This window comes from Artemia sp. Qi Xiang Cuo, chromosome 19 (genome assembly GCF_049724085.1).
Source record: "Artemia sp. Qi Xiang Cuo chromosome 19, ASM4972408v1, whole genome shotgun sequence".
In the NCBI taxonomy this organism is placed as follows: Eukaryota; Metazoa; Arthropoda; class Branchiopoda; order Anostraca; family Artemiidae; genus Artemia; species Artemia sp. Qi Xiang Cuo.
Window position 1 is genome coordinate 50,912,230 of NC_142812.1, and position 24,402 is coordinate 50,936,631.

General features: G+C 34.5%; 1 pseudogene across 1 annotated transcript in view; it reads right to left on the reverse strand.

Annotated features, from left to right (window-relative positions):
- Window positions 1-18,382, reverse strand: part of LOC148940971 (luciferin sulfotransferase-like) — a 54,303-nt pseudogene extending 35,921 nt beyond the window's left edge. Inside the window, exon 1 of the transcript XR_016143360.1 lies at window positions 18,177-18,382. The product of XR_016143360.1 is annotated as a luciferin sulfotransferase-like (transcript). The remainder of the gene's footprint in view (window positions 1-18,176) is intronic.
- Window positions 18,383-24,402: the final 6,020 nt, after the last annotated feature.

Consider the following 24,402-nt stretch of genomic DNA (forward strand, 5'->3'; position numbering starts at 1 on the left):
AAGTAAGGAGCGACACGGTTCAATAGTAACCAAAACTCTAAAAAATAGCATTTTGATATCAGTAGATGTATCAAAGGAATTGGATTGTTATACTGATTCCAAATATACAAAAATTCATTAAGTTTAATGTTACCCATCAAAAGATAAGCGCCTGAGAAAATTTGCCTGATTTTCAAAAAAGGGAGAAAACACTACTAAGTCAAGGGAATCTTAATGAAAATGAGATCGTCAGATTCCGCGTATCTGAGCGCCCTATTGTAGAAGTTTGAAGCCCCTATATGCAAAAATGTGAAATTTTTCATTTTTGCTAGAAGAAAGATCACGGATGCGTCTTTATTTGTTTGTCCTTCTGTTTATTTTCCTTATGGATGATCGCATCGAACCAATGGTCCTAGAATATTGGGAAAAGGCTCACTCGAACAGAAATTAAAGTTCTAGTGCCCTTTTAAAGTGATCGAAAAATTAAAGCGCAACTATACCACACTACTTTTCCATTTACAAAAAATTAAACCAGAAAAATGGGCTTTAATTTTTATAAAGCAGTGAATACAATAAAATAAACACTTAATTAAACAGATAACTCCGAATATTTCGGCCCCACGTCCGGAAGCCTTTATCAGAGGAAAAAAAAGGAAAGAAAAAAATGAAACAAAAAATGTTCTTTTTAAAAACCTTAACTTACATCAACACAAAAACATACCAAACAAGAAAAATATAAATAAATAGGAAACAAAACTCACATATTAAATAAACATTTCCGTTCACTGGCGTATAAACAAAATCGAATGTCTATATTGATTGAAACACGCCTCTTCACAGTATATAAATTGAAATATATTAAATAAACACTTCCATTCATTGGCGTATAAACAAAATCGAGTGTCTATATTGATTGAAACACGCCTTCTCACCGTATATAAATTTAAATATATTAAATAAAACCTTCCATGAACTGGCTTATACACAAAATTGAGTGTCTATACTGATTGAAACACGCCTTTTCACAGTATAGAAATGGAAATATATAAAATAAAACCTTCCATGAATTGGAGTATAAACAAAATCGAGTGTATATACTGATTGAAACACGCCTATTCACAGAATAGAAATGGAAATAGATTAAATAAAACCTTCCTTGCACTGGCGTATACACAAAATCGAGTGTCTGTACTGATTGAAACACGCCTCTTCACAGTATAGAAATGGAAATATATTAAATAAAACCTTCAATGCACTGGCGTATACACAAAATCGAGTGTCTGTACTGATTGAAACACGCCTCCTCACAGTATATAAATGTAAATATATTAAATAAACACTTCCATTAACTGGCGTATACACAAAATAGAATGTCTATACTGATTGAAACACGCCTATTCACATTATAGAAATGGAAATATTTTTAATAAAACCTTAAATGACCTGTATTATACAAAAACTTTAGTTTATGTACAGATTTAAAAACTACTATTAACAGTATAGAGATTGACATATATAAAAAAAAACCTTCAAGGAACAGGCGAATACACGATAATGAGTTGCTATATTGATTGTAACACGCCTCCTCACAGTATATAAATGGAAATATATTAAATAAACACTTCCATTAATTGGCGTATAAGCAAAATCGAATGTCTATATTGATTGAAACACGCCTCCTCACAGTATATAAATGGAAATATATTAAATAAAAACTTCAATTAATTGGCTTATACAAAAAATCAAGTGTCTAGACTGATTGAAACACGCCTCCTCACAGTATATAAAATCTTTTATATAAATTGAATAAATTGAATAAATTGGAATAAATTGATTGCTTTGTAGTCCCCTTTTTAGTTTTTGATTTTTAGATTTTTTTTTCTTCTTTTTTTATAAGGATCATTGTATTTTATGATTTTTTTTTCTTATTGATTTTATGTTTTGTTTATTTTTTTTTCTTGTGTTGAGTCTCATAAAGGTGTGAATGCATGATGTGAAAATGTTTTTGTTTTTTATGTCTTTGTTTCATTTTTGTTTCTCCCCTGTTTTTTTTCCTGGCTATAGAGCCTTACGGGGGATTTTATATTGAAGTGTAATTTGTTGAGTTTGTTGATTGAATAAATTGATTGATTCTTTGATTGATTGAATGCTGTGGATATTTTAAGAGGAATCGTCTGGGAGGATTTTTCCTGGTCGGGGACGGGATTCTTACGTGGGAATAACTTTCCATGGGGGTACTGTTCGTGGGCAGAAGGAATTTTTCATGGAGGGGAGCCAGATTTCTTGGCATTATTTAAAAAGGATCAGAAATTAACTAAAAAGAAAATGTTTCAACCAAAATTAAGGAGCAACATCAAAATTTAAAACGAACAGAAATGATTAATTGTATGAGGGGGTTGCCCCCTTTCAATACCTCGCTCTTTGCGCTAAAGTTTGAATTTTCTTCCTGATTCTTTAAGAATAGCTCCTGAAGTACAATGGCCGTTTAATTAGAATAATAAGCTCTTTTTAAAGTTCAGAAAAGCTTTAGCGTAAACAGCAAGGTGTTGAGATGGGGGTAGCCCCCCACACATAATTAATATTTTCTGTAAGTTTTAAGTTTTGATGTTACTCCTTACTTTCATTTGGAAAAAAAAACATTTTTTTTATTTAATATATACGAAACTCCTTTCAGGGTGATGCAGGCACAGTTATTGCAGTGGGTATGGTTCCATTTTCAAAACTAGGGTTTGAAAACTATTTCTAAGCAATGCATGCTTATTAGTCAAAACGCAAAAAGTCTGAATAGTATTTTCATCCTCAGCGCAGTAGTATTGACTTAGTAGAGAGCGGTGTTTTCTACCAAATTAGAAATAAGGAAAATTATTCACATCGGATAATGAAATTCATAAATCAAGACGCGCTAAGAAGGCCTATATATTCCACAACTCGAGTCTTACTTCTGCCAAAATATCCGCATTTATGTGTGTGAGCTTGTTGGTTTCAAATGATATGTTAAAATTAGAATATTAGATCGACTTTTAAAGTGACAACACTTTAAGCACGTGCAGGGCCGTATACGTATTTTTGTTGGGGGGAGGAAGGCTTACGAAAGTAGTGTTATATTAATATATATAAGCGGGGTGTCTCACCATATAGCTATAACAGTTACAGCAGGGTATCTCACCATATAGCTATAATGATAAGTAGCGGACAGTACTCCCGCCATACAAGCAGAAAGTACAATGACCGGATTCAACCTACCATGAAAATTCGTGCTGTTCACGAAACCATGGTTTTAGGAGTTAAATAACATGTTTTCTGATAGAGTCATGGCCGTTCACATATCTAATGTTAAACATGATTCTTCATTATGGTATGATTATAGGCGTGGACAGAAATGAAAATGGTAAACCATCTGAGGGAATGCTAACTCCTATTCAGAGATACATATTTTTTTTTATTTGGGCAATTGTCATCTGTGTTTGGTATAATACACAACTACCATTTGAACAGTGTTGTAAGGTCCCCTACCCAAACCCCAAGGACTCCCTCCCCCAAATCCTGCCCCTAAACCCCCCTCCCTAATCCCTTGCTGACCCCCCTCCAACCCCCTCCCTCTTACCCCCCCCCCTCAGGCCCCCCTACTTCTTTTTTTTAACGATATGTTTTTCCAACTTTTTTTTACATCTCTTAAAATGATATTTAACATACTACATAAAAAATCACATTTATTATTTTCGGAACTCAAAATGAGAATCATATAGAAATGATAGTCGTGACTTTTACTAATAGAAAAATAATGTTTGTAGTAACTATTTTTTTTGGACAGTTTTTTTTTAAGTTTTTTCAACTTTTTTTTACATGACTAAAAATCAGCACTTAACATGTTCCATCTACAAATTGTTTTCACGAGGAAAAATAAAAATATCAATGTACAAAATTCACGAAAAAAAACAACATGCAATAAGTTTCACGAATAAAAAAACATTAACATGTAACCAGTCCCATGAACAAATCCAGTCTCATTTGGATAAAAATCAATGTATAGGTTTCACAAAGATTAAAATCAACATGTAACAAGGTTCATGAAGAAAAACCAGCATGCAACAAGTAACACATACAAAAAAATCAGCGCGCAACAAGTTCCATGGACAAAATCAGCTTCAAGAGGAGAGAAATCAATGTGCAAGTTTCTCAATGAAAAAAGTCAACATGCAACAAGTTACACGAACCAAAAAAAAATATGCAACAAGCTCCATTAACAAAATCAGCACGCAACAAGTTCCTTTAATAAAATCATTTTCACGAGGAGAAACATCAGTGTACGAGTTTCGCAAAGAGAAAAAAAAATCAACATGCAACAAGTTTCACGAACAAAAAAACAGTCAGCACACAGAAAAAATCCGCGATAAAAAAAATATGCATGCATTATGTTCCATGAACAAAATTAGTTTCAGGAGGAGAAAAAAATCAATGTAAATGTTTCATGAAGAGAAAAAATTAACCTGCAACAAGTTTCACGAATAAAAAAAAACAGCAAGCAACAAGTTCCACGAACAAAATAAACAATTAGCACGCAACTACTTCCATTAGTACAATCAGTTTCACGAAGAGAAAAATCAATTTACAAGTTTCGAGAAGAGAATAAACAAAATCACACTGCAACACGTTTCACGAACAAAAGATCATCACACAACAAGCTCCACTAACATAAATCAGCGTGCAACAAGTTCCATGAACAAAACCAGTTATCTCAATGAGGAAACTCATTGTAGAAGTTTCATGAAGAAAAAAAATCAACTTTTAACATCATGAACAATGAAATATGCATGCAATAAGTTCCATGAACAAAATTAGTTTCACTAGGTAGAAAAAAAAATCAATGTACTTGTTTCACGAGAGAAAAAATAAACATGCAACAAGTTTCAGGAATAAAAAATCAGCACGCAACAAAATCCACGAACAAAATCAGTTTATCTGGGAGAAAAATCAGTGTTTAAGTTTCGCAAAGAGATAAAAATCAGCATGCAACAAGTTTCACGAAGAAAAATCAGCACTCAACAAGTTCCACAGGCATAAATCAGCACGGTCAAGTTCCATGAACAAAATTGGCTTCAAGAGAAGAAGAAAAAAATCAATGAGCAAGTTCCACAAAAAGAAAAATCAACATTCAACAAGTTTCACGAACAGAAAACCATCATGCAACAAGTTCCTTGAACAAAATCAGTTTCACGAGGAGAAAAATCAGTGTACACTTTTCATTAAGAGAAAAAAAGCAACATGCGACAAGTTTCACGAACGAAAAAAAAAATCAGCACGCGATAAGTTCCTTGAACAAAATCAGTTTCACGAGGAGAAAAAATCAATGTACAAATTTCACAAAGAGAAAAAAAAATCAACATGAAACAAGTTTCACGAAAGAAAAAAAACAGTCAGCACACAAAAAAATCCACTTTTAAAAAAATATGCATGCTGAATGCTCTTCAAACAATATTGTTTTCAGAAGGAGAAAAAAAAATCAATGGACATGTTTCAAAAAGAGCAAAAGCCAACCTACAATAAGTTTGAGAGATAAAAAAACAGCAAGCAAAAAATCATTTTAGAAGTTTCATGAATAGAAAAATCAACATTTAACATGTATCACGAACAATGAAATATACATGCAATAAATTCCAGGAACAAAATTAGTTTCACTAGGTAGAAAAAAATCAATGTACTTGTTTCACGTAGAGAAAAAATAAGCATGCAACAAGTTTCAGGAATATAAAAACCGGCAAGCAATAAGTTCCTTGAACAAAATCAGTTTAACGAAGAGAAAAATCAGTGTACAAGTTTCGCAAAGAGAAAAAAAAATCAACATGCAACAAGTTTCACGAACAAGAAAAACAGTCAGCACACACAAAAATCCACGATAAAAAAAATATGCATGCAGTATGTTCCATGAACAAAATTAGTTTCAGGAGTAGAAAAAAAATCAATGTACATGTTTCACGAAGAGAAAAAATCAACCTGCAACAAGTTTCACGAACAAAACAAACAATGAGCATGCAACAACTTCCATTAACAAAATCAGTTTCACGAAAAGAAAAATCAATGTACAAGTTTCGAGAAGAGATTAAACAAAATCACACTGCAACACGTTTCACGAACAGATCATCACTCAACAAGCTCCACGAACATACTTCAGCATGCAACAAGTTCCATAAATAAAACCAGTTTTCTCAATAAGGAAACTCATTGTAGAAGTTTCATGAAGAAAAAAGATCAACTTTTAACATCACGAACAAAGAAATATGCATGCAATAATTTCCAGGAACAAAATTAGTTTCATTAGGTAGAAAAAAAAAATCAATTTACTTGTTTCACGAAGAGAAAAAATAAAAATGCATAAAGTTTCAGGAATAAAAAATCATCACGCTACAAGTTCCACGAACAAAATCAGTTTAACTGGGAGAAAAATCAATGTTTAAGTTTCGCGAAGAGAAAAAAATCAGCACTCAACAAGTTCCACAGGCATAAATCAGCACGGTCAAGTTCCATGAACAAAATTGGCTTCAAGAGAAGAAGAAAAAAAATCAATGAGCAAGTTCCACGAAGAGAAAAAACAGCAAGCAACAAGTTCCACGAACCGAAAACAATACGCAAGCAACAACTTCCATTAATAAAATCAGTTTCACGAAGAGAAAAATCAATGTACAAGTTTCGAGAAGAGAATCAACAAAATCACACTGCAACACGTTGCCCGAACAAAAGATCATCACTCAACAAGTTCCAAGAACACAAATAAGCGTGCAACAAGTTCCATGAACAAAACCAGTTTTCTCAGTGCGGAAAGTTATTATGGAAGTTTAACGATGAGAAAAATCGGCATTTAACATTGATCACGAACAAAGAAATACATATGCAATAAGTTCCATGAACAAAATCAGTTTCACTGGGTAGAAAAAAATCAATGTACTTGTTTCACGAAGAGAAAAAATAAACATGCAACAAGTTTCAGGAATAAAAAAATCATCACGCAACAAGTTCCACGATCAAAATTAGTTTAACGGGGAGAAAATCATTGTTTAAAATTCGCGAAGAGAAAAAAAAATCAGCAAGAAACAAGTTTCACGAAGAAAAATCAGCACTCAACAAGTTCCACAGTCATAAATCAGCTCGGTCAAGTTCCATGAACAAAATTGGCTTCAAGAGAAGAAGAAAAAAATCAATGTACATGTTTTACGAAGAGAAAAATCAACATGCAACAACTTTCATGAACAGAAAACCATCATGCAACAAGTTCCTTGAACAAAATCAGTTTAACGACTAAAAAAATTAGCTTACAAATTTCGCGAAGAGAAAAAAAGCAACAAGCGCCAAGTTTCACGAACAAAAAAATCAGCAAGCAACATGTTCCAGAATCAGAAAAATATGCATGCAGTATGTTCCAGGGACAAAATTAGTTTTAGGAGGAGAAAAAAAAAATCAATGTACATGTTTCACGAAGAGAAAAAATCAACATGCATCAGGTTTTACGAATAAAAAACAGCATGCAACACGTTCCACGAACTAAAAAAACAATCAGCACGCAAAAAGTTCCATAAACTAAATCAGTTTCACGAGGTAAAAAATCAATGAACAAGTTTCGCGAAAAGAAAAAAAAACAGGCTGCAACAAGTTTCACAAACCAAACAAAATCATCCCTCAACAAATTCCACGAACATAAATAAGCATGCAAGAATTTCCATGAACAAAACCAGTTTTTTCAATGAGAAAAATCATTGTAGATGTTTCACGAAGAGAAAAATCAACATGTAACATGAATGACGAGCATAGAGTATGCATGCAATAAGTTCCATGAACAAAATAAGTTTCACTATGTGGAAAAAAAAATCAAGTTTCATGAACAAAAAACCATCATGCAACAATTTCTATGAACAACAATCAGCATGCAACAAGTTCCTTGAACAAAACCAGTTTCACGAGGAGAAAAATCAGTGTACGAGTTTCTACTACTACTACTACTAACAACTCATCGCAGCACCATGCCGCCTGAGGCCAACACAGCTACGCACGCTCCTCCTTCACCCCAATCTATTCAAAGCCTCCCTTTTTACACCCGCCCACGAAGTTCCCATTTCCTTTAAATCTTTCTTTATGACGTCTTCCCACCCCAGACGGGGACGACTGCTTTCTGTTTAGCCCTAGATGGTTGGCCGAAAAGAACAATCTTCGGCAATCTCTCATCCTTCATCCGCATAACATGCCCTAACCACCTCAACCTTTCTTTCATTATAGACCTAGAAAGCGGTATTGAGCCACATTTTTCGTATAGCCTATTGTTTGAAATACGGTCAGTCAGCCGGGTACCCAGAACAATCCTTAAGCAATTTCTCTGGTAAACATCTAGCAAATCTTCATCCGCTTTTCGGAGCGTAAATGCTTCAGAGCCATATTTGACCACTGTCATCACTGTAGCTTCTAAGATTCTAATCTTGGTTTGAAGACTTATCTTCCTATTCTTCAAGACTTTTTTTAAATGTGAGAAAACACCCTGAGCATTGACTATTCTATTTTTAAAATCTTCACTGCTCCCACCATCTTTACTAATAATACTACCAAGGAAGTGAAGCTGCCCACCTTATCAATCTTTTCATTACACAACGTCACCTTTTCATCTTCACGTATTCCTAGCCTTAGTAACTTAGTCTTCCTAACATTAATTTTCAAACCAATACTAGCACCCTGAACTCGCAAAACCTCTAAAACTTCATTCATTTTGCTCACACTTTCATCTAGGATGTTTAAATCATCAGCATAATCCAAGTCCAGGAGAGTTTTTCCTCCTCATTTGATTCCGTGGTCTCCCATTGCCTTTCCTGTGCTCCTTAAAACAAAGTCCATCAAAATAAACCATATAAAGGGGGATAGAACAACCCTGCTTCAGTCTTGATTTAATACAAAACCAGCTGCCAACCTCATTTCCTACCTTAAGCGCAGCAGTCTCGTTCATAGCACTAATCACTGATGTATTTGTCTAGTATGCCATACAAGGATAACACCTGTACTAAGCTCCTCTCTCAACAGAATCGAACGCTTGCTCATAATCTATAAAACTGAGGACAAAAGGTGTTTGAAAACTTAGGCACTTCTCAATTATTAACCTAAGAGTGAAAATTTGGTCAACACCTCCTCTACCTTTTCTAAAACCGCACTGCTCTTCTCTTAAAACTTTGTCTACGGCATCTCTCAGTCTAAAAAGTATCATATTACTAAGCAATTTGCTACCTACAGAGACCAGACTAATGCCTCGATAATTACCACACTCACCTTTATCACCTTTCTTATAAAGTGGCTTAATTTAGGTTTTCCTAAAATCGTTAGGTACTTCCACTTTTTCAAAAATCATATTCATAAACTTCAGTAACTTATTTCTAACCTCAGAGCCACCATATTTAAGAAACACATTTATTACCCTATCATCCCCTGGAGCCTTATTATTCTTTAATCCTTTTAGTACTGTTGCTAATTCCTCCTCACAAAACAAATCTTCCTTCACATCCAAGGTATTATAGACTTTTTCATTTTCCTCTAAATTTTTTCCTGCAACTCTATCTTGGTTAAGCAATTTCTCAAAATGTTCGGCCAATCTCGCTTTAGCTTTTTCCTTATCGCTAATTGCCACCCCATTCCTATCTTAAACTGGGACAAGTCCGGATTGACTACTACCTCTCAATTTGTTAACGTGCCAGTACAATATTTTACTATTATGCCGTCTAGCTGCATCTTCTACATCCTCGTCACTTTTATCCATGGCCTCCACTTCACACCTCCTTAGTTCATATTTCAATGCTTTCTCCACTTTCTTTACATTTCTTTTGTTTTCATGCGATTTATCACTCAGATAATTTTTGTACAAGTCCCTTCTCCTTTCTATTAAACATAAAGCTTTTTCACTAATATTCTTAGCTGCAATTCTAGTTTTCTTCCCTAATACACCTTCAGCAACTTCACAAATTATTTTTCTAAAATTATTCCAACCATCTTCCACATTATCAAATTTTAAACTCTCAAGTTTATTATTCAACTGTTCCTTGAAAGTTTCTCTCAAATTCTCATCCTGGAGTCTACTAAAATCATAACTTCCCGGGAGGAAATTACCCTTCCGATGTTTCAGCTTTAAATTAACCCTTGACACTACCAGATAGTGATCTTTACTTTTAACATCAATAGCAGCATTCTTATATACCCTAGTATCCTGTATTGATCCTGCCAGTCTTTGGGTTACTATAACATAATCAATAAGGTTTTCTTTCTTACCATCACATGAATACAATGTTAACATATGAGCCATTTTATGACCAAACACCGTATTGGTTATAACTAGATTGTTATACCTACAAAATTTCAAAAGTCTGTATCCATTACTGTTTTCTTTTCCTACACCAAATTTACCTAAGGTGGAATACCATCTATCCTTATTTCTACCAACCTGGGCGTTAAAATATCCCAGTAATAACATCATATTTCTACCTGGGACCTTGTCTATTTGCTCCTGTAACTGTAAGTAAAATTCATCTGCAACAAGTTTCACAAAAAAAACAGTCAGCACACAAAAAAATCCACGATAAAAAAATATGCATGCAGTATGTACCATGAACAAAATTAGTTTCAGGAGGAGAAAAAAAAAATCAATGTACATGTTTCACGAAGAAAAAAATCAACCTGCAACAAGTTTCACGAATAAAAAAAAACAGCAAGCAACAAGTTCCACAAACAAAAAAAAATCAGCTTGCAACAACTTCCATTAACAAAATCAGTTTCACGAAGCGAAAAATCAATGTACAAGTTTTGAGAAGAGAATAAACAAAATCACACTGCAACACGTTTCACGAACAAAAGATCATAACTCAACAAGTTCCACGAACATAAATCAGCGTGCAACAAGTTCCATGTACAAAACCAGTTTTCTCAATTAGGAAAATCATGGTAGAAGTTTCACGAAGAGAAAAATCAACATTTAACATGGATCACGAACAAAGCAATATGCATGCAATAAGTTCCATGAACAAAATTATTTTCACTAGGTAGAAAAAAAATCAATGTACTTGTTTCACGAAGAGAAAAAATAAACATGCAACAAGTTTCAGGAATAAAAAATCAGCACGCAACAAGTTCCACGAAGAAAATCAGTTTAATGGGGAGAAAATGATTGTTTAAGTTTCGCGAAGAAAAAAATTCAGCGTGCAACAAGTTCCACGAAGAAAAATTTAGCAAGCAACAACTTCCACGAAGAAAAATCAGCACTCAACAAGTTCCACAAACATAAATCAGCACGGGCTAGTTCCTCGAACAAAATTGGCTTCAAGAGAAGAAAAAAAAATCAATGTGCAAGTTTCACGAAGAGAAAATCAACATGCAACATGTTTCATGAACAAAAAACCATCATGCAACAAGTTCATTGAACAACAATCATTATGCAACAAGTTCCTTGAACAAAATCAGTTTCACGAGGAGAAAAATAAGTGTACAAGTTTCGCGAAGAGAAGAAAAAGCAACATGTAACAAGTTTCACGAACAAAAAAAAATCAGCACGCAATTAGTTTAAGAATCAGAAAAATATGCATGCAGTATGTTCCAAGGACAAAATTAGTTTTAGGAGGGAAACAACTTAATTTATATGTTTCACAAAGAGAAAAAATCAACAGCCTTCAAGTTTCACGAATAAAAAACAGGATGCAACATGTTCCACTTTTAAAAAAAACAATCAGCACGCAACAAGTTCCATTAACAAAATCAGTTTCACGAGGTGAACAATCAGTGTAAAAGCTTCACGAAGACAAAAAACAGGATGCAACAAGTTTCACAAACAAAAAAAATCATCACTCAACAAATTCCACGAACATAAATCAGCATGCAACAAGTTCCAAAATCAGCATGCATCAAGTTTCACGAAGAAAAATCAGCACTCAACAAGCTCCACAGCCATAAATCAGCAAGGTCAAGTTCCATGAACAAAGCTGGCTTCAAGACAAGAAAAAAATCAATTTGCAAGTTTCACAAAGAGAAAAATCAACATGCATTCAAGTTAGGTTCAATTAGGTTTACTTGGCGTGGCGTGCCACGCCAAGTGAACCTATTTGAACCAAACTTGAATGCAGTTATTTGAAAAACTGCATTAATAAATAAACAAAAAAATCAGAACGCAACAAGTTCCACGAACAAAATCAGTTTAATGGGGAGAAAATCATTGTTTAAGTTTCGCGACGAAGAAAATTCATTGTGCAACAAGTTCCACGAAGAAAAATTCAGCATGCAACAAGTTCTACGAAGAAAAATCAGCACTCAGCAAGTTCCACAAACATAAATCAGCACGGGCAAGTTCCTCGAACAAAATTGGCTACAAGAGAAGAAAAAAAATCAATTTGCAAGTTTTACAAAGAGAAAATCAACATGCAACAACTTTCATGAACAAAAAACCATCATGCAACAAGTTCCATGAACAACAATCAGCACGTAACAAGCTCCTTGAACAAACTCAGTTTCACGAGGAGAAAAATCAGTCTACAATTTTCGTGAAGAAAAAAAAAAGCAACATGCAACAAGTTTCACGAACCAAAAAAATCAGCACGCAATTAGTTCCATAATCAGAAAAATATGCATGCAGTATGTTCCACGGACAAAATTAGTTTTAGGAGGAAAAAAAATCAATATACATGTTTCACAAAGAGAAAAAATCAACATGCACCAAGTTTTGCGAATAAAAAACAGGATGCAACATGTTCCACGAACTAAAAAAAGCAATCAGCACGCAACAAGTTCCATTCACAAAATCAGTTTCACGAGGTGAAAAATCAGTGTAAAAGTTTCGCGAAGAGAAAAAAACAGGATGCAACAAGTTTCAAAAACAAAAAAATCATCACTCAACAAATTCCACGAACATAAATCAGCATGCAACAAGTTCCAAAATCAGCATGCATCAAGTTTCACGAAGAAAAATCAGCACAAACGAAGTTTCACGAAGAAAAATCAGCACAACAAGCTCCACAAACATAAATCAGCACGGTCAAGTTCCATGAACAAAACTGGCTTCAAGACAAGAAAAAAATCAATTTGCAAGTTTCACGAAGAGAAAAATCAACATGCATTCAAGTTAGGTTCAATTAGGTTTACTTGGCGTGGCGCGCCACACCAAGTGAACCTATTTGAACCTAACTTGAATGCAGTTATTTGGAAAAAAAGGTGGGACTTGTAGGTTGGCTGCAGGCACCCGGTTGCACGCTCTTTTTATTTTTTGTTCGTGAAACTTGTTGCATGTTAATTTTTTCTCTATGTGTAACTTGTAAACTGATTTTTCTCCTTGTGAAACTGATTTTGCTCAAGGAACTTGATGCGTGCTGATTGTTGTTCATGGAACTTGTTGCATGATGGTTTTTTGCTCATGAAACTTGTTGCATGTTGATTTTTCTCTTCGTGGAACTTGCACATTGATTTTGTTTTCTTCTCTTGAAGCCAATTTTGTTCATGGAACTTGACCTTGCTGATTTATGTTTGTGGAGCTTGTTGAGTGCTGATTTTTCTTCGTGAAACTTGTTGCATGCTGTTTTTGGAACTTGTTGCATGCTGATTTATGTTCATGGAATTTGTTGAGTGATGATTTTTTTTTGTTTGTAAACTTGTTACATCCTGTTTTTTTATCTCTTCGAAAAACTTCTACTTTGATTTTTCACCTCGTGAAATTGATTTTGTTAATGGAAGTTGTTACGTGTTGATTGTTTTTTCTTTAGTTCGGAGAACTTGTTGAATGCTGTTTTTTATTTGTGAAACTTGTTGTATGTTGATTTTTTCTCTTAGTGAAACATGTACATTGATTTTTTTCTCCTCCTAAAACTAATTTTGTCCATGGAACATACTGCATGCATATTTTTTTGATTCTGGAACTTGCTGCGTGCTGATTTTTTTTATTCGTGAAAATTGTTGCATGTTGCTATTTTCTCTTCACGAAACTTGTACACTGATTGTTGCAGGTTGATTTTTCTCTTCGTGAAACTTGCACATTGATTTTTTTCTTGTCTTGAAGCCAGTTTTGTTCATGGAACTTGACCGTGCTGATTTATGTTTGTGGAGCTTGTTGAGTGCTGATTTTTCTTCGTGAAACTTGATGCATTCTGACTTTGGAACTTGTTGCATGCTTATTTATGTTCTTGGAATTTGTTGAGTGATGTTTTTTTTTTTGTGAAACTTGTTGCATCCAGTTTTTTTTTCTCTTCGCGAAACTTTTACATTGATTTTTCAACTCGTGAAACTGATTTGGAACTTGTTGCATATTTTTTTTGGTTCGTGTAACTTGTTGCATGTTGACTTTTCTCATTGAGAAACTTGCACATTGATTTCTCTCCTCTTGAAGCTGATTTTCTCCCTGGAACTTGTTGCGCGCTAATTTTTTTGTATGTTTAACTCGTTGCACACTGGTTTTTCTTCATGAACCTTGTTACATTTTGATTTTAATCTTTGTGAAACCCATACATTGATTTTTATCCAAATGAAACTGGATTTGTTCATGGGACATGTTGCATGTTATTTTTTTTATTCGTGATACTTATTGCATATTGTTTTTTTTCGTGAATTTTGTACATTGATTTTTTCATTTTTTCCTCGTGAAAAAATTTATAGATGGAACCTGTTGAGATCAGATTTTTAGTCATGTAAAAAAAAGTTGAAAAAACTGTAAAAAAAAACTGTCCAAAAAAAATGGTAACTACAAATATTATTTTTATATTAGTAAAAGTCACGACTAACATTTCTATATGAATCACATTTTGAATTTGGAAAATATTAAATGTGATTTTTTTATGTAGTATGTATGTTACATGTCATTCTAAGAGATGTAAAAAAAAAGTTGAAAAAATATATCGTTAAAAAAAAGTGGGGGGGCTTTAAGAGGGGGGGATCAGAGAGAGGGGGTTGGAGGGGGAGGGGTTTAACAGTGGTTTAGGGAGGGGGTTAGGGGCAGGAGTTGGGGGGAGGGGAAAAAAGTTGGGGGAGGGGGTTCTTGGGGTTTGGGTATGGGACCTTATAACACTGTTCAAATGGTAGTTGTGTATTATACCAAACACAGTTGAGAATCGCCAAAATAAAAAAAAACTGTATCTCTGAATAGGAGTTAGCATTCCCTCAGATGGTTTACCATTTCATTTCTGTCAACGCCTATAATCATACCATAATGAAGAATCATGTATAATATTAGATATGTGAACGGCCATGACTCTATCCGAAAACTTGTTATTTAACTCCCAAAACCATGGTTTCGTGAACAGCACGAATTTTCATGGTGGGTTGAATCCGGTCATTGTACTGTCTGCTTGTATGGCGGGAGTACTGTCCGCTACTGATTATTATAGCTATATGATGAGACACCCCCGTTGTAACTGCTATAGCTATATGGTGAGACACCCCGCTTGTATATATTAATATAACACTACTTACTAAAGAATTTTCTCGGGAGGGGGTTACAAAAAACACAAAAATGTTTTCATATCTATTTTTATTATCCATTTACATCCATATTATATCCATGTTCTTAAAGAAAAGCTGATCTTTGTTAACCTTTCAACAAAGTCCGCAGAGTTCAACTAAAAGAAGAAGACTTGTGGATAATTTTAAATAAACCACACACAAAAAGGTGTTTACATATATAATAGTGCATTCTTAAATATTTTGCTTGGTAAAAGAAGAAGGGTTAGACAAAAGAATATTTTCATCTAAGCTTAAGTTATTAAAAGAAAATAACGCTTAAGAAGATCGTTTTTTGACTAATTTCTAATTAGTCAAAAGTTTTCTGAGATTTCTGACTCCGCGTCTAACTAATTCGGTTATTTGTTATGAAATAATTCCTATAAAGCCAAGAAGGTGAAGTTGTCGTGTGACCAGGAGACACTTTACGGTGTGCAATTTCATGAAAAACTTTAATAACTTTATTTATGCCGTAGGAGCCCCGGATTACGCTCGTATTGTACCGGCCAGGAACCATTACGCTCCTGTAGCTTCGATAGCTTTTGCCATCTTTCTTGCTACTAGCATTGAATCCCAAACACAAATGCAGGAACCTAAGGGCTAGGACAGAGGTACATCTGTTTGTGGTCTGATTAAATCTCACATCTATTGGAGGAAGGAGGGTAAATGTCATCTACTTAACTACTAGGTGAACAGGTAGAAGTCATTCATCAATATATCATCAACAGTTACATATCTGTGTGGCTGTCCTTGATCAGACTTATTCGAGAGAATGGTTATATTCTCATACATCCAAGGAAAGGTCCAGCACGGCCCAATTAAATATTAGAAGGACTGGTAGCTTTGGCTATATTTGGGCCTTTAGAGAGTTCGAGTCCGGTTCGATAAATGTTTCCACTTGTGGTGCTTTGTAACTGTGACCAGCGAGTTGCAATTGCAATAGCACTTCACAGAGTCGTGCCATCAAAAGTCAAGTTTTGTTAAATATTTAGTGGTTCTACTCTCCAAACCAAACGCTATAAAATCCTGGAGACGACTTTAAAACGCTCAAAAAATGTACATATATTATTTTGAAATGCGCGTCTCTTCATTTTACCCCTCACCCCTCTCTCCTGAGGAAATATTGCCATATTAATTACATTCGTTGTAATTTCGATAGTGTGACTCTTTCCGTCTTATGAAAAATGGCAAATAAAACAGTTCGTGGTAACGAACTGTAAGTAAGGAGCGACCCGACTCAATAGTAACCGAAACTCTAAAAACCGGAATTTTGATACCCATAGATACATCAATAGAATCAAATTTTTATGCTGATTTCAAATATATAAATTTCATTAAGTTTAGTTTTACCCATCAAAAGTTACGCGCCTGAGAAAATTTGCCTTATTTTGGAAAATTTGTGGAAACATCCCCAAAAAGTCATAGAACTTTATTGAAAATCACAGCATCGGATTCAGCGTATCAGAAAATCCTGCTGCGGAAGTTTCAAGCTCCTATCTGCACAAATGTGGAAGTTTGTATTTTTTGTCAGAAGAAAGATCACGGATGCGTGTTTATTTGTTTGTTTTTCTGTTGTTTTTTTTTCCAGGGGTGATCGTATTGATTCAGTAGTCCTAGAATATCGTAAGAGGGCTCATTTGAACAGAAATCAAAAGTTCTAGTGCCCTTTTTAAGTGACCAAAAAAATGGAGGGCAACTTTGCCCCCTCCCGCGCTCATTTTTTTCCCAAAGTCACCCAATCAAAATTTTGAGATAGCCATTTTGGTCACTATAGTCGAAAATTTAATAAATATGTCTTTGAGGATGACTTAATCCCCCCACAGTTCCTGGAGGAAGGGCTGGAAGTTATGAACTTTGCCCAGTGTTTACATATAGTATTGGTTAATGGGAAGTACAAAGACGTTTCAGGAGGGATTTTTCTGATGGGAGGAGTATCGGAGGAGGAGGTTAAGGGGGAGGATCCTTCCATCGAGGATTTTTCCTTTAGGGGAGGGACATTTCAATGAAGGGGGCACCGGATTTCCTAGCATTATTTAAAAAACGATCAGAAATTAAATAAAAAAAACTAGTTTTTTCAACTGAAAGTAAGGAGCAACAATAAAACCTAAAACAAACAGAAATTATTACGTATATGCGGGGGTTCGCTCTCTAGTCAATACATCGCCCTTTTTGCAAAAGTTTTTTTTTGTGATTCGAACAAAATTCGAATTTTAGCGTAAAGAGCAAGGTATCGACAAGGGGGCAAACTCCCTAATATACGTAAAAAAACATACGAATATAGAAGTTCGTTACGTAAGTTAATTCGTAAGTTACGTCAGAACAATATTTCGAGAAAGCAATTTAGCCAAAAAAAGTAAAATTAATATGCAAGTTTCGTTTTAATTATTCATGTACGGTGAGCCAAAATCAAAGCAGCATTAATTCAAAAACGTTCAGAAATTAAATAAAAAAACTAGTTTTTTTAACTGAAAGTAAATAGCGACATTAAAACTTAAAACGAACAGAAATTATTCTGTATATGAAAGGGGCTGTCCCCTCCTCAATACCTCGCTCTTCACGCTAAAGTTTGAATTTGTCAAAAAACTTTATTTTTTAAAACAATAACAAACTTTAGCGTAAAGAGCGAGGTTAATGATCAACCCTTGTTCGCAATCTATACCTCTCTATCATCTAAGCCATTCAGCAGACAAAGTGAATCAAAAATCATAAAATGAAATTACCTCTTTCTTAGCAGGAAAAAATGACACTTAATCGTTTGTTACATACGCAAAAATAAACTCGCAAGTGCAGGGGATATAAATATCTATTTTGGTTCCAACCCTTGCAACAACACTGAAATTGCAACACACTGCAGCAACACTGAAATTGCAAAACACTGCAGCAACACTGAACACAAAACCAAAGAGCAGTTACCATTTTTCCATGAATCTTCCGTACAAAGTATCAAACTCATGACTGTCATGCTGACGGTTGAAGGTCTTTGTTTATCTAAGGATTACTGATAAATAGTTGTTTGATCTTCTGGTATGTCAATTAATTTAAAAAATAAAAGGTTTTCTGAGACAGCAAAGAATATGCTGTCTATAGAAAATGAAGAACCATAATGTCAATAAATTCTATGAGATGATTTTAACTCTCTGAAAAATTCACCGAAGGTCAGTTTTCAGTAAACTACTAGTTTTTCAGAAATCCACAAATACAGAAAATATAAGGAGCCAGTTTTTTCTAAGCAGTTTTTTTTTAATTTGTTGCATTAACGGTGAACAAAGAATTTTTTTCTAAGTTTCAGCTTCGCTCTTTACTCCCATCCGAAAACTTCGTCAAAAAAAAACTATACGTATTTTGAACCTCAAATATAGTTCCAATAAGCCTTATAAATTGTTTCATTTTTTTCAACTTCAGCAAAGAAACTACAGAGGCCATCAGTCCGTTTGTTTTTTTTAGTATTTTTTTCTAAAATAGGGCATTCGCTCTTAAGAGTCAACAGTGATGAAGAGTGACTAGCCTCCCCCCCCCCTGACATCCTCTTTTCCCGGGTCTCGTGCAATTGAAATTGTGAGACAATCGTTTTGTTATTTATAGTCCGAAAATCATTTAACAATGTCTATATGATGGAGACAACTTCTCAGAACCCAGGGGCAAGGATTGTAAGCTATGCCCGGGGGCATATAAGGTTCTAATGGAACGGACGGTCGTAAAAGCTTTGGATCAGATGGAGTTTATTTGATTGGAAGTCGGAAGTTTTAGGGCCCATTTTGAGAGTCTAAAGTGAATGGAGGGCAATCCCACCCCCAAGCCTATCATTCTCCAAAACACATTTGATCAAAAGTTTAAGAAAGCTGTTTCGTTCAGTATTGTTAAAAGGTCCAGTAATTTCGTCTTAGGGGATTTCCGCCTCCCCATTTTCCTCAGGGCAAGGTTAATTCATAGTATATGTTTTTGAGAAAGGTTTGCTTGTTTGAACTTTGCTTTCCAAGAAGACGAAGGGTATTCAGGTGAGCCTTTCAGAGAATGATGAGGGTTGTGCTGAACTAAATCAAAAGACATTATGTGTATAAGGGTTAACAAAGGGCGTAACTCAGGAATAACTGAGCATACTAATTTGGAAAATTTAGGAAATGATAAGGGAGATGATCAAAAAAGCAATATTTGCATTCTACCAACACTACTACAACTACCACCACTACTTCTGCTACACTACTACTACTACTACTACTACATTACTACCACAATACTCCATTTACAGTATTTATGGTAAATTCAAAGTAAATCAGAAGACGCTATGTGCATACACATCATGAAAAAAGGGTAGTTCAAAAATTGATTCGGTTATTAAGTTGGAACTGTCAGAGAATGCTTCAAGAGGAAGATCATCTGACCAAAAGGCAATATGTGCACACTACGGCTAGTGCTGCTGTTACTTCTACACGTTATACTACTACTATTACTACTGCTTCTATTGCAACTAGTTGTAAGTCTAAGAGCATTGGAATGAAAATTTCAAGAAGTATATGCACATGCAGGTTATCAAATGGACAAATCAGCAATGTCATAGTAATGGCTAATTATATTAAGTTGAAACTTTCAGGACTTGCTGAGAGATATGTTTTACCGACCATTAGGCAATATGGCAATATTACTGCTGCTATTAATACTACCGCTATTACTATTAACACTCTTACTAGTAATATTAATACTACTACTTTGACCACTATTACAACTATGCCAGTGAAATTTTCAAGGAGCTTTAAGGGGGAAAGTGATCTGAATCACAACACGCCGTCTGAATGCAGGTTGTCAAAAGGGTGCATCAGCAATATGTTAGGAACAGTTTGGTGTGTGAAGTTGAAACTAACAGCACTTGATGTGAGGGATGTTGAACTAACTAAAAGAAAATATGTGCATCCTAATACTACTGCTTCTACGCATGCTGCTACTTATGTTAATATTTTTTCCGTTTCTGTCACTAATACTGTCGCTAAATCTAAGCCTGTTGCAATTAATTCTACTGCTACTACTGCTACTACTGCTATTAGAACTAAGGGTATTAAGGCAGAAATTTGGCATATATTATGGAACTAAATATAAATGGAACTAAGTAAAGGTGAAAAATTTGGGATATATTATTGAACTGGAAACTATATGGAACTAAATCGAAACACACTATACCTACACAGGTTGTCAAGCAGACATTTCAGATATGCTTCAGAAACGGTTGATGGTATTAAGTTGAAACTTGCAGTATGTGTTGAAGGGTGTGTTGAAGGAACGTGTTGTTGATTGAAAAACAGGATGTTGATTGAAATCAAAACAAGCTTTGAGCATATCGTATATCGACTTTCAGAAAGGGGACAAAGCAATATTTCAAGAACAACTTATATTATTAAGCTAGACCTTGAAGGTTAAGTTGTGGGGGATTTTGAATTAGCTAGAAGGCACTATGTGGATACTTTTAGTACTACCACTGCAGTCACTGTAACTAATGACACTAAGGGTATTAATATGAAACTTTTAGTTATTGTTTAGGGAGAGATTTAATTAAACGAAAAAACTGTATGCATGCTGATTTTCAAACGGCATATAAGCAATATCATAGGCAGCACCACTCTATAATTACTAGAAATGTCATTGAAACTTGTAAAGGAGACAGTTCGGTTTAAAATTAAGAGTTCTAGTGCCCTTTTTAAGAGTAAAAAGAGATTCGAAGGCAAGCACCCCTTCTCTCAATCCCATTCATTTTCCAAACAAATTAGTAGTGTAGCTATAATATAAGGTAGCAGAGAGTCCCCCCACATAGCTACAATGCATACAAGCGGGCAGTCCCCCAATGTAGCTATAACAGTTTCAGGAGGGCAGGTAGCCAATGTAGCTACAATGCTTACAAGCGGGGTGTCCCCCCATATACCTACAACAGTTACAAGCGGGCAGTCCCCCCCACGTAGCTATAACAGTTTCAAGCGAACAGTACCCCTTTTTATTATTAATATATACAAGCGCACACTACTCCTTTATAGTGTCAATGATAGAGAGCGGGGTGACAGGACATTACTGTAGCTATAACGATAGAGAGCGGGGTAATAGGACATTACAGTGTCAATTAAAGGTAGCAAACGTACCCTTTTTTATATTAATATATACAAGCGGTCAGTCCCCCCATGTAGCTATAATGATAAGTAGCGGGCAGTCCTCTCATATAGCTATAATGATAAGCAGCGGGCAGTCCCCCCATGTAGATATAACAGTTACAAGCGGGCAGTCCCCCCACCAAACAACAAGACAAGCATTGTGTTAATTAAAGGTATGTTATGTTAATGTTTTTATGGCTATTGTTGTTATGTTATGTTGATGTTGTTATATGGTTATTGTTGGTTATGTTATGTTAATAATGTTTGATGGCTATTGTTGATATGTTATGTTGATGTTGTTTCATAGTTATTGTTATTATTTTATGTTGATGTTATGTTATCTTGATGTTATTTTATGTTTGTTATGTTATATTGTTTGATGGTTATGTTATAATGATATTGTTTCATGGTTATTTTGATGTTAAGTTATGTTGTTATGTTATGTTGATGTTGTTTCATGGTTATGTTATGTTGATGTTATGTTATGTTGGTTATGTTATGTTAATGTTATTTGATGGTTATTGTTATTATGTTATGTTGATATTGTTTCATGGTTATGTTATGTTATGGTGGTTATATTATGTTAATGTTGTTTGATGGCTATTGTTGTAATGTTATGTTGATGATAAATAAAAGTTCAAATAGGGATAAAATCCTTTTAATAGACAGTGATGATAAAAATTCACAAAAATACCAGATATTTCGGTCACATATACAGTGACTTTTGAACTTTTATTTATCGTCATGGAAAGGCAGTGTGGTCTCCGAAATTATCTACGTTATGTTGATGATATTTCATAGTTATTTTGATATAATGCTATGTTATGTAATATTTTTATTTGGGCAATTCTCAACTGTGTTCGGTAAAATACACAACTACCATTTGAACAGTGTTGTAAGGTCTCCTACCCCAACCCCAAGGACCCCTCCCCCCAACTTTTTGCCCCTCCCCCAAACTCCTGCCCCTACCCCCCTCCACAATACCATGTTAACCCCCCTCCGACCCCCTCCCTCCGACCCCCCTCAGGCCCCCCTCACTTTTTTTTAACATGATATATTTTTTCAACTTTTTTTACATCTCTTAGAATGACATGTAACATACTTGACTGTAACATAAAAAAATCACATTTATCACATTTAATATTTTCCAAATCATATAGAATCAAGAGAATCATATATAAATGTTAGTCGTGACTTCTACTAATAGAAAAATTATGTTTGTAGTGACCATTTTTTTGGACAGTTTCTTTTGACAGTTTTTTTTTACAGCTTTTTTCTACTTTTTTTTACATGACTAAAAATCAGCACTCAACATGTTCCATCTAACAATTTTTTCACGAGGAAAAAATAAAAAAATCAATGTACAAAATTCACGAAGAAAAAAACAACATGCAATAAGTATCACGGATAAAAAAATTAACATGCAACATGTTTCATGAACAAATCAAGTTTCATTTGGATAAAAATCAATGTATAGGTTTCACAAAGATTAAAATCAACATGTAACAAGGTTCATGAAGAAAAACCAGCATGCAACAAGTTACACATACAAAAAAATCAGCGCGCAACAAGTTCCATGGAGAAAATCAGCTTCAAGAGGAGAGAAATCAAGGTGCAAGTTTCTCGATGAGAAAAGTCAACATGCAACAAGTTACACGAACCAAAAAAAATATGCAACAAGTTCTATTAACAAAATCAGCACGCAACAAGTTCCTTGAACAAAATCAGTTTCACGAGGAGAATAATCAGTGTACGAGTTTTGCAAAGAGAAAAACAAATCAACATGCAACAAGTTTCACGAACAAAAACAAACAGTCAGCACACAAAAAATATCCACGATGAAAAAAATATACATGCAGTATGTTCCATGAACAAAATTAGTTTAAGGAGGAGGAAAAAATCAATGTACATGTTTCACGAAGAGAAAACATCAACCTGAAACAAGTTTCACGAAAAAAAACAGCAAGCAACAAGTTCCGTGAACAAAAAAACAATCAGCACGCAACAACTTCCATTAATCAAATCAGTTTCGCGAAGAGAAAAATCAATGTAAAAGTTTCGAGGAGAGAATAAACAAAATCACACTGCAACACGTTTCACGAACAAAAGATCATCACTCAACAAGTTCCACGAACATAAATCAGCGTGCAACAAGCTCCATGAGCAAAACCAGTTTTCTCAATTAGAAGAATTATTGTAGAAGTTTCTTGAAGAGAAAAATCAACATTTAACATGGATCCCGAACAATGAAATATGCATGCAATAAGTTCCATGAACAAAATTAGTTTCACTAGGTAGAAAAAAAATCAATGTACTTGTTTCACGAAGAGAAAAAATGAACATGCCACAAGTTTCAGGAATAAAAAATCAGCACGCAACAAGTTCCACGAACAAAATCAATTTAAGTGGTAGAAAAATCATTGTTTAAGTTTGGCGAAGAGAAAAAAATCAGCATGCAACAACTTTAACGAAGAAAAATCAGCCCTCAACAAGTTCCACAGGCATAAATCAGCACGGTCAATTTCCAAGAACAAAATTAGCTTCAAGAGAAGAAGAAAAAATCAATGTGCAGGTTTCACGAAGAGAAAAATCAACATGCAACAAGTTTCCTAAACGGAAAACCGTCATGCAACAAGTTCCTTGAAAAAAATCAGTTTCACAAGGAGAAAAATCAGTGTACAAATTTCGCGAAGAGAAAAAAAAGCAACATGCAAAAAGTTTCACGAACGAAAAAAAAATCAGCACGCGATAAGTTCCTTGAAAAAAATCAGTTTCACGAGGAGAAAAATCAGTTTATAAGTTTTACAAAGAGAAAAAAAAG